This window comes from Sturnus vulgaris, unplaced genomic scaffold (genome assembly GCF_052056855.1).
Source record: "Sturnus vulgaris isolate bStuVul1 unplaced genomic scaffold, bStuVul1.hap1 Scaffold_186, whole genome shotgun sequence".
NCBI lineage: Eukaryota > Metazoa > Chordata > Aves > Passeriformes > Sturnidae > Sturnus > Sturnus vulgaris.
Genome location: NW_028276132.1, coordinates 140001 through 152500, shown reverse-complemented (window position 1 = coordinate 152500; position 12500 = coordinate 140001).

Here is a 12500-nt window from a genome sequence, read left to right as displayed (position 1 = left end):
GCTGGGTAGACCTGTTGCCCTCGGCCGGCCTTTGGACGTGGCGGCCGAATGCTGGGTAGACCTGTTGCCCTCGGCCGGCCTTTGTACCTGACGGCCGAATGCTGGGTAGACCTGTTGCCCTCTGCCGGCCGGCCTAATGCTGGGTAGACCTGTTGCCCTCGGCCGGCCTTTGGACGTGGCGGCCTAATGCTGGGTAGACCTGTTGCCCTCGGCCGGCCTTTGGACGTGGCGGCCGAATGCTGGGTAGACCTGTTGCCCTCGGCCGGCCTTTGGACGTGGCGGCCTAATGCTGGGTAGACCTGTTGCCCTCGGCCGGCCTTTGGACGTGGCGGCCGAATGCTGGGTAGACCTGTTGCCCTCGGCCGGCCTTTGGACGTGGCGGCCTAATGCTGGGTAGACCTGTTGCCCTCGGCCGGCCTTTGGACGTGGCGGCCTAATGCTGGGTAGACCTGTTGCCCTCGGCCGGCCGTGTTACCGGCCGGCCTAATGCTGGGTAGACCTGTTGCCCTCGGCCGGCCTTTGGACGTGGTGGCCGAATGCTGGGTAGACCTGTTGCCCTCGGCCGGCCTTTGGACGTGGCGGCCTAATGCTGGGTAGACCTGTTGCCCTCGGCCGGCCTTTGGACGTGGCGGCCGAATGCTGGGTAGACCTGTTGCCCTCGGCCGGCAGTGTTACCGGCCGGCCTAATGCTGGGTAGACCTGTTGCCCTCGGCCCGCCGTGTTACCGGCCAGCCGAATGCTGGGTAGACCTGTTGCCCTCGGCCGGCCTTTGTACGTGGTGGCCGAATGCTGGGTAGACCTGTTGCCCTCGGCCGGCCTTTGGACGTGGCGGCCTAATGCTGGGTAGACCTGTTGCCCTCGGCCGGCCTTTGGACGTGGCGGCCTAATGCTGGGTAGACCTGTTGCCCTCGGCCGGCCTTTGTACCTGACGGCCGAATGCTGGGTAGACCTGTTGCCCTCGGCCGGCCTTTGTACCTGACGGCCGAATGCTGGGTAGACCTGTTGCCCTCTGCCGGCCGTCTTTCCGGCTGGCCTAATGCTGGGTAGACCTGTTGCCCTCGGCCGGCCCTGGTACCGGCCGGCATAATGCTGGGTAGACCTGTTGCCCTCGGCCGGTCTTTGTCTCTGGCCACCCGCGGCGTGGTAGTCCTGTTACCGTCGGCCGGCCTTGCAGCCCGGCCGCCGCGCGATGGCGCCCCGTCTCTTCCATCGGACGCGCGGCCCCCTTGTCGTCTCTGCAGCGGCGAGCACGCCTTCGGCGGTCGGCCTGCACGTCCGGCATGACCGCGGGCACTGGCAGCCCAGCAGGCAGCCCTGCTCTCGCGTCTTCTTCCCCCCGGCGAAAGGCGGGGCGTGAAGGCGGGCGACTTTCGGTCCCAGCCGTGCCCAGGTGTCCCTGCCGGCTCCGTGCGCCAGCATCCACTGGCGAGCTCCGCCGGCCTCTTCCCCAGCCGCGGCCCCTGTCCGCTCCGCCGTCATGGTGCCGGCACCCCACTTCCCCAAGCGCTCCCCGACAGGAGCAGGCAGCGTTGTCGCGCCCCCTCCCCGTGCTCGAATGGACCGCGGCCCTGCTCCGGGCTTCATTTCTGCAGCGCGCTCGCTCGCTCGCTCGCTCGCGCGCTCCCTCCCTCCCCCCCCCCTCCCCCCTCCCCCCGGCCGCCCACCCGCCGCGCTGCCGCCCTGCCGCAGGCTTGAGCGGCGCCGGGGCGGAGGAGGAAGGAACGCCACCAAAGCAAAAGGCTCCGAGAAAGCTGAACAGAGAGCTTCTTTGACCAGGGACAGACGGCGCCAATCATCCCGCCGCCATCCCTGCTTGTGCACCAGGCTCTCCGCCTGCCGACCTCGGCATCAGCCTCCCGCCGCCGCCGTGTAAACTGCCCGGTGGGACCGTGGGCGGGGGCAGGAAGAGGCTGAAAGTGCTGCCAGGGAGGCTGATGGCGGAGGGCGGGGTCGCCCCCAACCGACAATGGGCAGGGCCCGAGGCAGTCTGAAAGCGCTGCCAGGGAGGCTGATGGCGGAGGGCGGGGTCGCCCCCAACCGACAATGGGCAGGGCCCGAGGCAGTCTGAAAGCGCTGCCAGGGAGGCTGAGGGCGGGGGGCGGGGCGCCCCCAACCGACAATGGGCAGGGCCCGAGGCAGTCTGAAAGCGCTGCCAGGGAGGCTGAGGGCGGGGGGCGGGGCGCCCCCAGCCGACAATGGGCAGGGGCCCGAGAGAGTCTGAAAGCGCTGCCAGGGAGGCTGACGGCGGGGGGCAGGGCGCCCCCAGCCGACAATGGGCAGGGGCGGGGAAAGTCTGAAAGCGCTGCATGGGAGGTTGATGGCGGAGGGCGGGCTCGCCCCCAGCGTTAATGGGTGGCTGCGGAAGACGGGGCAGGGACAGGGAGAGGGCAGGCGGCTTCGTGCCGGCCCCGGGCGCCTCGACAGCGAGCCCTCACGGCCCCCCAAACCCGCGCCGAGGCCCCAAGAGCTCTGCAGACCTTCCGCGGAAGAACCGGCCCGAAAGCGGCCACCCGCTTGCCGACGGCGGCGCCGGTCGCCTCGATGCAGCCGCCTCCGTGGGGCGGGAAGGGGCAGGGCGAGTTGTGCCAGGGCGCGGCGGCTTTGGGCCGAGTTTCGCTGCACGTACGTGCTTCCCCTGGCTGTGCTGCGGCCCGTGAGGTTCTGTTTTGTGGTGGGGGGGGGCTCTGTAGGTAGGGTCTCTGGGGGACGGGGGAGGAGGCGTGGGGTAGGGAGGACGCCGTTTGGGGGGGTCAGTGTGTCAGCAGGGCGAGAACCGGGCACAGGCCCTCCGTCAGCTCGGCTGTGGGCCCAAAGGGATCACAAATAAGATTTGGCAAGAGTTTTGTTTTCCGGAAAAGATTTTCTTTCCGAGTAAATAGAAGAGGCAATCATTCAAAAAAGGCAAAGAGGAAATGAAACAAATCAAATCAAATCAAAACAAAACAAAACAAAACAAAACAAAACGAAATAAAATAAAATAATAAAATGAAATGAAAAGAAATGAAATGAAATGATGAAATAAAATGTTGTCGAAAATATGTCTTGGTCTTGAAATCGATTCTGCCGGGCGGGGCAAGGCTGCTGGAGCACTTGGGCTCCGGAGCGTTAAGAGGCTGTGGGGTTTCCCCGGCTCCGAGATGGTACAAGGATGCCTCGTCTACCCGGATCCGCGAAACGTGGCCCGTCCCGCGGCGGCCAGGTCGACGCGGCTCCGGGGCCGGTGGCGTGGGACCGCCGTCGCCGGCGAAGGCGCAGCGGCGGCGGCCGTGGCCGCGACGACCAGGTCTACACGACTCCGGGAAACTTGGCCGGTCCCGCGGCGGCCAGGTCTACTGGGCTCCGGGATGGGCGGCCGCCGTGGCCGCGGCGACCAGGTCTACCCGCCTCCGGGACCGGCGGCGTGGGTCCGCCGTCGAGGGCGAGGGCGCTGCGACGGCCGCGGCGACCGGGTCTACCTAGCTCCGGTGCGACCCGGGCTGCGTGCAGCATGGCGAAGGTAGACCTGTGGTCCGCATCACGGCGTGGGCAGACCTGGTGTCCGCAGCATGGAGCGGGTAGACATGTTGTCCGCCGCATGGAGTGGGTAGACCTGTTGTCCGCGTAATGGAGTAGTTAGACCTGGTGTCCGCAGCTTGGAGTGGGTAGACCTGTTGTCCGCAGCAAGCCGTGGGTAGACCTGGTGTCCGCAGCATGACCTGGGTAGACCTGGTGTCCGCAGCTTGGTAGACCTGTTGCCCGTTTCATGGCTGGGTAGACCTGGTGTCCGCAGCAAGCCGTGGGTAGACCTGGTGTCCGCAGCTTGGTAGACCTGTTGCCCGTTTCATGGCTGGGTAGACCTGTTGTCCGCAGCATTGAGTTGGTAGACCTGGTGTCCGCAGCATGCCCTGGGTAGACCTGGTGTCCGCAGCTTGGTAGACCTGTTGCCCGTTTCATGGCTGGGTAGACCTGTTGTCCGCAGCATTGAGTGGGTAGACCTGGTGTCCGCAGCATGCCCTGGGTAGACCTGGTGTCCGCAGCTTGGTAGACCTGTTGCCCGTTTCATGGCTGGGTAGACCTGGTGTCCGCAGCAAGCCGTGAGTAGACCTGTTGCCCGTTTCATGGCTGGGTAGACCTGGTGTCCGCAGCATGCCCTGGGTAGACCTGGTGTCCGCAGCTTGGTAGACCTGTTGCCCGTTTCATGGCTGGGTAGACCTGGTGTCCGCAGCAAGCCGTGGGTAGACCTGGTGTCCGCAGCTTGGTAGACCTGTTGCCCGTTTCATGGCTGGGTAGACCTGGTGTCCGCAGCAAGCCGTGAGTAGACCTGTTGCCCGTTTCATGGCTGGGTAGACCTGGTGTCCGCAGCATGCCCTGGGTAGACCTGGTGTCCGCAGCTTGGTAGACCTGTTGCCCGTTTCATGGCTGGGTAGACCTGTTGTCCGCAGCAAGCCGTGAGTAGACCTGTTGCCCGTTTCATGGCTGGGTAGACCTGTTGTCCGCAGCATGCCCTGGGTAGACCTGGTGTCCGCAGCTTGGTAGACCTGTTGCCCGTTTCATGGCTGGGTAGACCTGTTGTCCGCAGCATTGAGTGGGTAGACCTGTTGCCCGTTTCATGGCTGGGTAGACCTGGTGTCCGCAGCTTGGTAGACCTGTTGCCCGTTTCATGGCTGGGTAGACCTGGTGTCCGCAGCATTGAGTTGGTAGACCTGGTGTCCGCTACATACCCTGGGTAGACCTGGTGTCCGCAGCTTGGTAGACCTGTTGCCCGTTTCATGGCTGGGTAGACCTGGTGTCCGCAGCATTGAGTTGGTAGACCTGGTGTCCGCAGCATGCCCTGGGTAGACCTGTTGTCCGCAGCTTGGTAGACCTGTTGCCCGATTCATGGCTGGGTAGACCTGGTGTCCGCAGCAAGCCGTGAGTAGACCTGTTGCCCGTTTCATGGCTGGGTAGACCTGGTGTCCGCAGCATGCCCTGGGTAGACCTGTTGTCCGCAGCTTGGTAGACCTGTTGCCCGTTTCATGGCTGGGTAGACCTGTTGTCCGCAGCAAGCCGTGAGTAGACCTGTTGCCCGTTTCATGGCTGGGTAGACCTGGTGTCCGCAGCATGCCCTGGGTAGACCTGGTGTCCGCAGCTTGGTAGACCTCTTGCCCGTTTCATGGCTGGGTAGACCTGTTGTCCGCAGCAAGCCGTGGGTAGACCTGGTGTCCGCAGCATGCCCTGGGTAGACCTGGTGTCCGCAGCTTGGTAGACCTGTTGCCCGTTTCATGGCTGGGTAGACCTGGTGTCCGCAGCAAGCCGTGAGTAGACCTGTTGCCCGTTTCATGGCTGGGTAGACCTGGTGTCCGCAGCATGCCCTGGGTAGACCTGGTGTCCGCAGCTTGGTAGACCTGTTGCCCGTTTCATGGCTGGGTAGACCTGGTGTCCGCAGCAAGCCGTGAGTAGACCTGTTGCCCGTTTCATGGCTGGGTAGACCTGGTGTCCGCAGCATGCCCTGGGTAGACCTGGTGTCCGCAGCTTGGTAGACCTGTTGCCCGTTTCATGGCTGGGTAGACCTGGTGTCCGCAGCAAGCCGTGGGTAGACCTGGTGTCCGCAGCTTGGTAGACCTGTTGCCCGATTCATGCCTGGGTAGACCTGTTGTCCGCAGCAAGCCGTGGGTAGACCTGGTGTCCGCAGCTTGGTAGACCTGTTGCCCGATTCATGCCTGGGTAGACCTGTTGCCCGCAGCATTGAGTTGGTAGACCTGTTGCCCGTTTCATGGCTGGGTAGACCTGGTGTCCGCAGCATTGAGTTGGTAGACCTGGTGTCCGCAGCATGCCCTGGGTAGACCTGGTGTCCGCAGCTTGGTAGACCTGTTGCCCGTTTCATGGCTGGGTAGACCTGTTGTCCGCAGCATTGAGTTGGTAGACCTGGTGTCCGCAGCATGCCCTGGGTAGACCTGGTGTCCGCAGCTTGGTAGACCTGTTGCCCGTTTCATGGCTGGGTAGACCTGGTGTCCGCAGCTTGGTAGACCTGTTGCCTGTTTCATGGCTGGGTAGACCTGGTGTCCGCAGCAAGCCGTGAGTAGACCTGTTGCCCGTTTCATGGCTGGGTAGACCTGGTGTCCGCAGCATGCCCTGGGTAGACCTGGTGTCCGCAGCTTGGTAGACCTGTTGCCCGTTTCATGGCTGGGTAGACCTGTTGTCCGCTGCAAGCCGTGAGTAGACCTGTTGCCCGTTTCATGGCTGGGTAGACCTGGTGTCCGCAGCATTGAGTGGGTAGACCTGGTGTCCGCAGCTTGGTAGACCTGTTGCCCGTTTCATGGCTGGGTAGACCTGTTGTCCGCAGCATTGAGTGGGTAGACCTGTTGCCCGTTTCATGGCTGGGTAGACCTGTTGTCCGCAGCAAGCCGTGGGTAGACCTGGTGTCCGGAGCTTGGTAGACCTGTTGCCCGATTCATGCCTGGGTAGACCTGTTGTCCGCAGCAAGCCGTGGGTAGACCTGGTGTCCGCAGCATGCCCTGGGTAGACCTGGTGTCCGCAGCCTGGTAGACCTGTTGCCCGTTTCATGGCTGGGTAGACCTGGTGTCCGCAGCAAGCCGTGAGTAGACCTGTTGCCCGTTTCATGGCTGGGTAGACCTGTTGTCCGCAGCATGCCCTGGGTAGACCTGTTGTCCGCAGCTTGGTAGACCTGTTGCCCGTTTCATGGCTGGGTAGGCCTGGTGTCCGCAGCATGCCCTGGGTAGACCTGGTGTCCGCAGCTTGGTAGACCTGTTGCCCGTTTCATGGCTGGGTAGACCTGGTGTCCGCAGCAAGCCGTGGGTAGACCTGGTGTCCGCAGCTTGGTAGACCTGTTGCCCGATTCATGCCTGGGTAGACCTGTTGTCCGCAGCAAGCCGTGGGTAGACCTGGTGTCCGCAGCTTGGTAGACCTGTTGCCCGTTTCATGGCTGGGTAGACCTGTTGTCCGCAGCATTGAGTTGGTAGACCTGTTGCCCGTTTCATGGCTGGGTAGACCTGGTGTCCGCAGCATTGAGTGAGTAGACCTGTTGCCCGTTTCATGGCTGGGTAGACCTGGTGTCCGCAGCTTGGTAGACCTGTTGCCCGTTTCATGGCTGGGTAGACCTGGTGTCCGCAGCATGCCCTGGGTAGACCTGGTGTCCGCAGCTTGGTAGACCTGTTGCCCGTTTCATGGCTGGGTAGACCTGGTGTCCGCAGCAAGCCGTGGGTAGACCTGGTGTCCGCAGCTTGGTAGACCTGTTGCCCGTTTCATGGCTGGGTAGACCTGTTGTCCGCAGCATTGAGTTGGTAGACCTGTTGTCCGCAGCAAGCCGTGGGTAGACCTGGTGTCCGCAGCATGCCCTGGGTAGACCTGGTGTCCGCAGCTTGGTAGACCTGTTGCCCGTTTCATGCCTGGGTAGACCTGTTGTCCGCAGCAAGCCGTGGGTAGACCTGGTGTCCGCAGCATGCCCTGGGTAGACCTGGTGTCCGCAGCTTGGTAGACCTGTTGCCCGTTTCATGGCTGGGTAGACCTGTTGTCCGCAGCAAGCCGTGAGTAGACCTGTTGCCCGTTTCATGGCTGGGTAGACCTGGTGTCCGCAGCATGCCCTGGGTAGACCTGGTGTCCGCAGCTTGGTAGACCTGTTGCCCGTTTCATGGCTGGGTAGACCTGTTGTCCGCAGCAAGCCGTGGGTAGACATGGTGTCCGGAGCTTGGTAGACCTGTTGCCCGATTCATGCCTGGGTAGACCTGTTGTCCGCAGCATTGAGTGGGTAGACCTGGTGTCCGCAGCATGCCCTGGGTAGACCTGTTGTCCGCAGCTTGGTAGACCTGTTGCCCGTTTCATGGCTGGGTAGACCTGTTGTCCGCAGCAAGCCGTGAGTAGACCTGTTGCCCGTTTCATGGCTGGGTAGACCTGTTGTCCGCAGCATGCCCTGGGTAGACCTGGTGTCCGCAGCTTGGTAGACCTGTTGCCCGTTTCATGGCTGGGTAGACCTGGTGTCCGCAGCAAGCCGTGGGTAGACCTGGTGTCCGCAGCATGCCCTGGGTAGACCTGGTGTCCGCAGCTTGGTAGACCTGTTGCCCGTTTCATGGCTGGGTAGACCTGTTGTCTGCAGCAAGCCGTGGGTAGACCTGGTGTCCGGAGCTTGGTAGACCTGTTGCCCGATTCATGCCTGGGTAGACCTGTTGTCCGCAGCATTGAGTGGGTAGACCTGGTGTCCGCAGCATGCCCTGGGTAGACCTGGTGTCCGCAGCTTGGTAGACCTGTTGCCCGTTTCATGGCTGGGTAGACCTGGTGTCCGCAGCAAGCCGTGAGTAGACCTGTTGCCCGTTTCATGGCTGGGTAGACCTGGTGTCCGCAGCATGCCCTGGGTAGACCTGGTGTCCGCAGCTTGGTAGACCTGTTGCCCGTTTCATGGCTGGGTAGACCTGTTGTCCGCAGCAAGCCGTGGGTAGACCTGGTGTCCGGAGCTTGGTAGACCTGTTGCCCGATTCATGCCTGGGTAGACCTGTTGTCCGCAGCATTGAGTGGGTAGACCTGGTGTCCGCAGCATGCCCTGGGTAGACCTGTTGTCCGCAGCTTGGTAGACCTGTTGCCCGTTTCATGGCTGGGTAGACCTGTTGTCCGCAGCAAGCCGTGAGTAGACCTGTTGCCCGTTTCATGGCTGGGTAGACCTGGTGTCCGCAGCATGCCCTGGGTAGACCTGGTGTCCGCAGCTTGGTAGACCTGTTGCCCGTTTCATGGCTGGGTAGACCTGGTGTCCGCAGCAAGCCGTGGGTAGACCTGGTGTCCGCAGCATGCCCTGGGTAGACCTGGTGTCCGCAGCTTGGTAGACCTGTTGCCCGTTTCATGGCTGGGTAGACCTGGTGTCCGCAGCAAGCCGTGGGTAGACCTGGTGTCCGCAGCATGCCCTGGGTAGACCTGGTGTCCGCAGCTTGGTAGACCTGTTGCCCGTTTCATGGCTGGGTAGACCTGGTGTCCGCAGCAAGCCGTGGGTAGACCTGGTGTCCGCAGCTTGGTAGACCTGTTGCCCGATTCATGCCTGGGTAGACCTGTTGTCCGCAGCATTGAGTGGGTAGACCTGGTGTCCGCAGCATGCCCTGGGTAGACCTGGTGTCCGCAGCTTGGTAGACCTGTTGCCCGTTTCATGGCTGGGTAGACCTGGTGTCCGCAGCAAGCCGTGGGTAGACCTGGTGTCCGGAGCTTGGTAGACCTGTTGCCCGATTCATGCCTGGGTAGACCTGTTGTCCGCAGCATTGAGTGGGTAGACCTGGTGTCCGCAGCATGCCCTGGGTAGACCTGTTGTCCGCAGCTTGGTAGACCTGTTGCCCGTTTCATGGCTGGGTAGACCTGTTGTCCGCAGCAAGCCGTGAGTAGACCTGTTGCCCGTTTCATGGCTGGGTAGACCTGGTGTCCGCAGCATGCCCTGGGTAGACCTGGTGTCCGCAGCTTGGTAGACCTGTTGCCCGTTTCATGGCTGGGTAGACCTGTTGTCCGCAGCAAGCCGTGGGTAGACCTGGTGTCCGCAGCATGCCCTGGGTAGACCTGGTGTCCGCAGCTTGGTAGACCTGTTGCCCGTTTCATGGCTGGGTAGACCTGGTGTCCGCAGCAAGCCGTGGGTAGACCTGGTGTCCGCAGCATGCCCTGGGTAGACCTGGTGTCCGCAGCTTGGTAGACCTGTTGCCCGTTTCATGGCTGGGTAGACCTGTTGTCCGCAGCAAGCCGTGGGTAGACCTGGTGTCCGCAGCATGCCCTGGGTAGACCTGGTGTCCGCAGCTTGGTAGACCTGTTGCCCGTTTCATGCCCTGGGTAGACCTGTTGTCCGCAGCTGGGTAGACCTGTTGTCCGCAGCAAGCCGTGGGTAGACCTGGTGTCCGCAGCATGCCCTGGGTAGACCTGGTGTCCGCAGCTTGGTAGACCTGTTGCCCGTTTCATGGCTGGGTAGACCTGGTGTCCGCAGCAAGCCGTGGGTAGACCTGGTGTCCGCAGCATGCCCTGGGTAGACCTGGTGTCCGCAGCTTGGTAGACCTGTTGCCCGTTTCATGGCTGGGTAGACCTGGTGTCCGCAGCAAGCCGTGGGTAGACCTGGTGTCCGCAGCATGCCCTGGGTAGACCTGGTGTCCGCAGCTTGGTAGACCTGTTGCCCGTTTCATGGCTGGGTAGACCTGGTGTCCGCAGCAAGCCGTGGGTAGACCTGGTGTCCGGAGCTTGGTAGACCTGTTGCCCGATTCATGCCTGGGTAGACCTGTTGTCCGCAGCATTGAGTGGGTAGACCTGGTGTCCGCAGCATGCCCTGGGTAGACCTGTTGTCCGCAGCTTGGTAGACCTGTTGCCCGTTTCATGGCTGGGTAGACCTGTTGTCCGCAGCAAGCCGTGGGTAGACCTGGTGTCCGGAGCTTGGTAGACCTGTTGCCCGATTCATGCCTGGGTAGACCTGTTGTCCGCAGCATTGAGTGGGTAGACCTGGTGTCCGCAGCATGCCCTGGGTAGACCTGTTGTCCGCAGCTTGGTAGACCTGTTGCCCGTTTCATGGCTGGGTAGACCTGTTGTCCGCAGCAAGCCGTGAGTAGACCTGTTGCCCGTTTCATGGCTGGGTAGACCTGGTGTCCGCAGCATGCCCTGGGTAGACCTGGTGTCCGCAGCTTGGTAGACCTGTTGCCCGTTTCATGGCTGGGTAGACCTGTTGTCCGCAGCAAGCCGTGGGTAGACATGGTGTCCGGAGCTTGGTAGACCTGTTGCCCGATTCATGCCTGGGTAGACCTGTTGTCCGCAGCATTGAGTGGGTAGACCTGGTGTCCGCAGCATGCCCTGGGTAGACCTGTTGTCCGCAGCTTGGTAGACCTGTTGCCCGTTTCATGGCTGGGTAGACCTGTTGTCCGCAGCAAGCCGTGAGTAGACCTGTTGCCCGTTTCATGGCTGGGTAGACCTGTTGTCCGCAGCATGCCCTGGGTAGACCTGGTGTCCGCAGCTTGGTAGACCTGTTGCCCGTTTCATGGCTGGGTAGACCTGGTGTCCGCAGCAAGCCGTGGGTAGACCTGGTGTCCGCAGCATGCCCTGGGTAGACCTGGTGTCCGCAGCTTGGTAGACCTGTTGCCCGTTTCATGCCCTGGGTAGACCTGTTGTCCGCAGCTGGGTAGACCTGTTGTCCGCAGCAAGCCGTGGGTAGACCTGGTGTCCGCAGCATGCCCTGGGTAGACCTGGTGTCCGCAGCTTGGTAGACCTGTTGCCCGTTTCATGGCTGGGTAGACCTGTTGTCCGCAGCAAGCCGTCGGTAGACCTGTTGCCCGTTTCATGGCTGGTAGACCTGTTGTCCGCCGCCGGCCTGGAAGTACTCCAAGGGGTCGCTGTTTCTCGCTGCCTCCGGCTATGTCATCGTAGAAGGCGGCGTGCGCCACTGCGCCCCCTCGGTCACGTACATCGGTTCTCTTTCCGGCCTCCGCCGCTTCGGGCCCATCTGTCCGTATTATGGGAACGAGGTGACGGGCCGTATCCCCACAGGCTGTTGCTGTGCCTGTGTCCGTGGCGGAGAAGGGCGGACGCGCGTGCGGTCGCCAGGGCCAGAAGAACACCGCCGATGTCGGGGCGAGTCGCGTGGCTTCGTCCGGCTTCCCGTCTTACCCAGTTCGACTGGGACAGGTTAGCCCAGAGAGAGAGACCGATGCGATCCGAGAGCCGCTCCCCGGCCCAGGCGAGGCTGCGTGCTCAGTCGGGGGAGAAGCGAGAAAGCCCCCAGAGAGACCGATGCGATCCGAGAGCCGCTCCCCGGCCCAGGCCGAGGCTGCGTGTTCAGTCCGGGGGAGAAGCGAGAAAGCCCCCAGAGAGAGCGATGCGATCCGAGAGCCACCGCGCTCCCCCGGCCCAGGCGAGGCTGCGTTGTTCCAGGCGGGGGAGAAGCGAGAAAAAGGCCCAGAGAGAGGGCGAGAAAGCCGCGAGTGTGTCCCGCTCCGGCCCGGCTGCTGCCGGTTTCGTGACAACGGGGAGCCGGGCGCCTGCTCGCTCCCCCGGGGATGGTGGCGGGCGAGGCGGCGGCGCCTCGCCCCTTTTCTGCCCGGCCTTAAGCCGGGGCCCCGCCCGCTCGCCGGGTGCGGCATTTCTTCGGCTGTCGGTCCCGGTGCACGCTGGTGGCCGGCAGCCGGGGCTGGATTTCTGTGGGGCCGGCCCGGGGTTGTGTTGAGCCTGCCCGGGCTTTCCCTGGCCCCCCTCCCCGAGAGCCCCCCGGGCGTGGCTCGCTTGGCCGAGGTTGGCTGCGCCTCGTTTCCCGCTCCCGACCTGTGTTGCCAGAGTTGTGTCCGTATCGAAAGGGCAGCGGGGGACATGCAGTGGGGCGTGTGGCCTCGCCTCTCGGCTTCGCTTGCTTGCCTGCGAAGGGGGGCTCGGTGACGGGAGTGTCCGGCCCTGCCGTGTGTTGTTGAAGTCGTCCCCCTTCCTCGGCCCTAAGCCGGGGACCCGCGTGTAGCGGGCAGAATTTTTCCGGGGCGGCGGTCGGCCGCGGTGGCCGGCCGTGTCCCCCCCCCCAGGACGGACCCCGCAACCCAACAGAGAGCGAG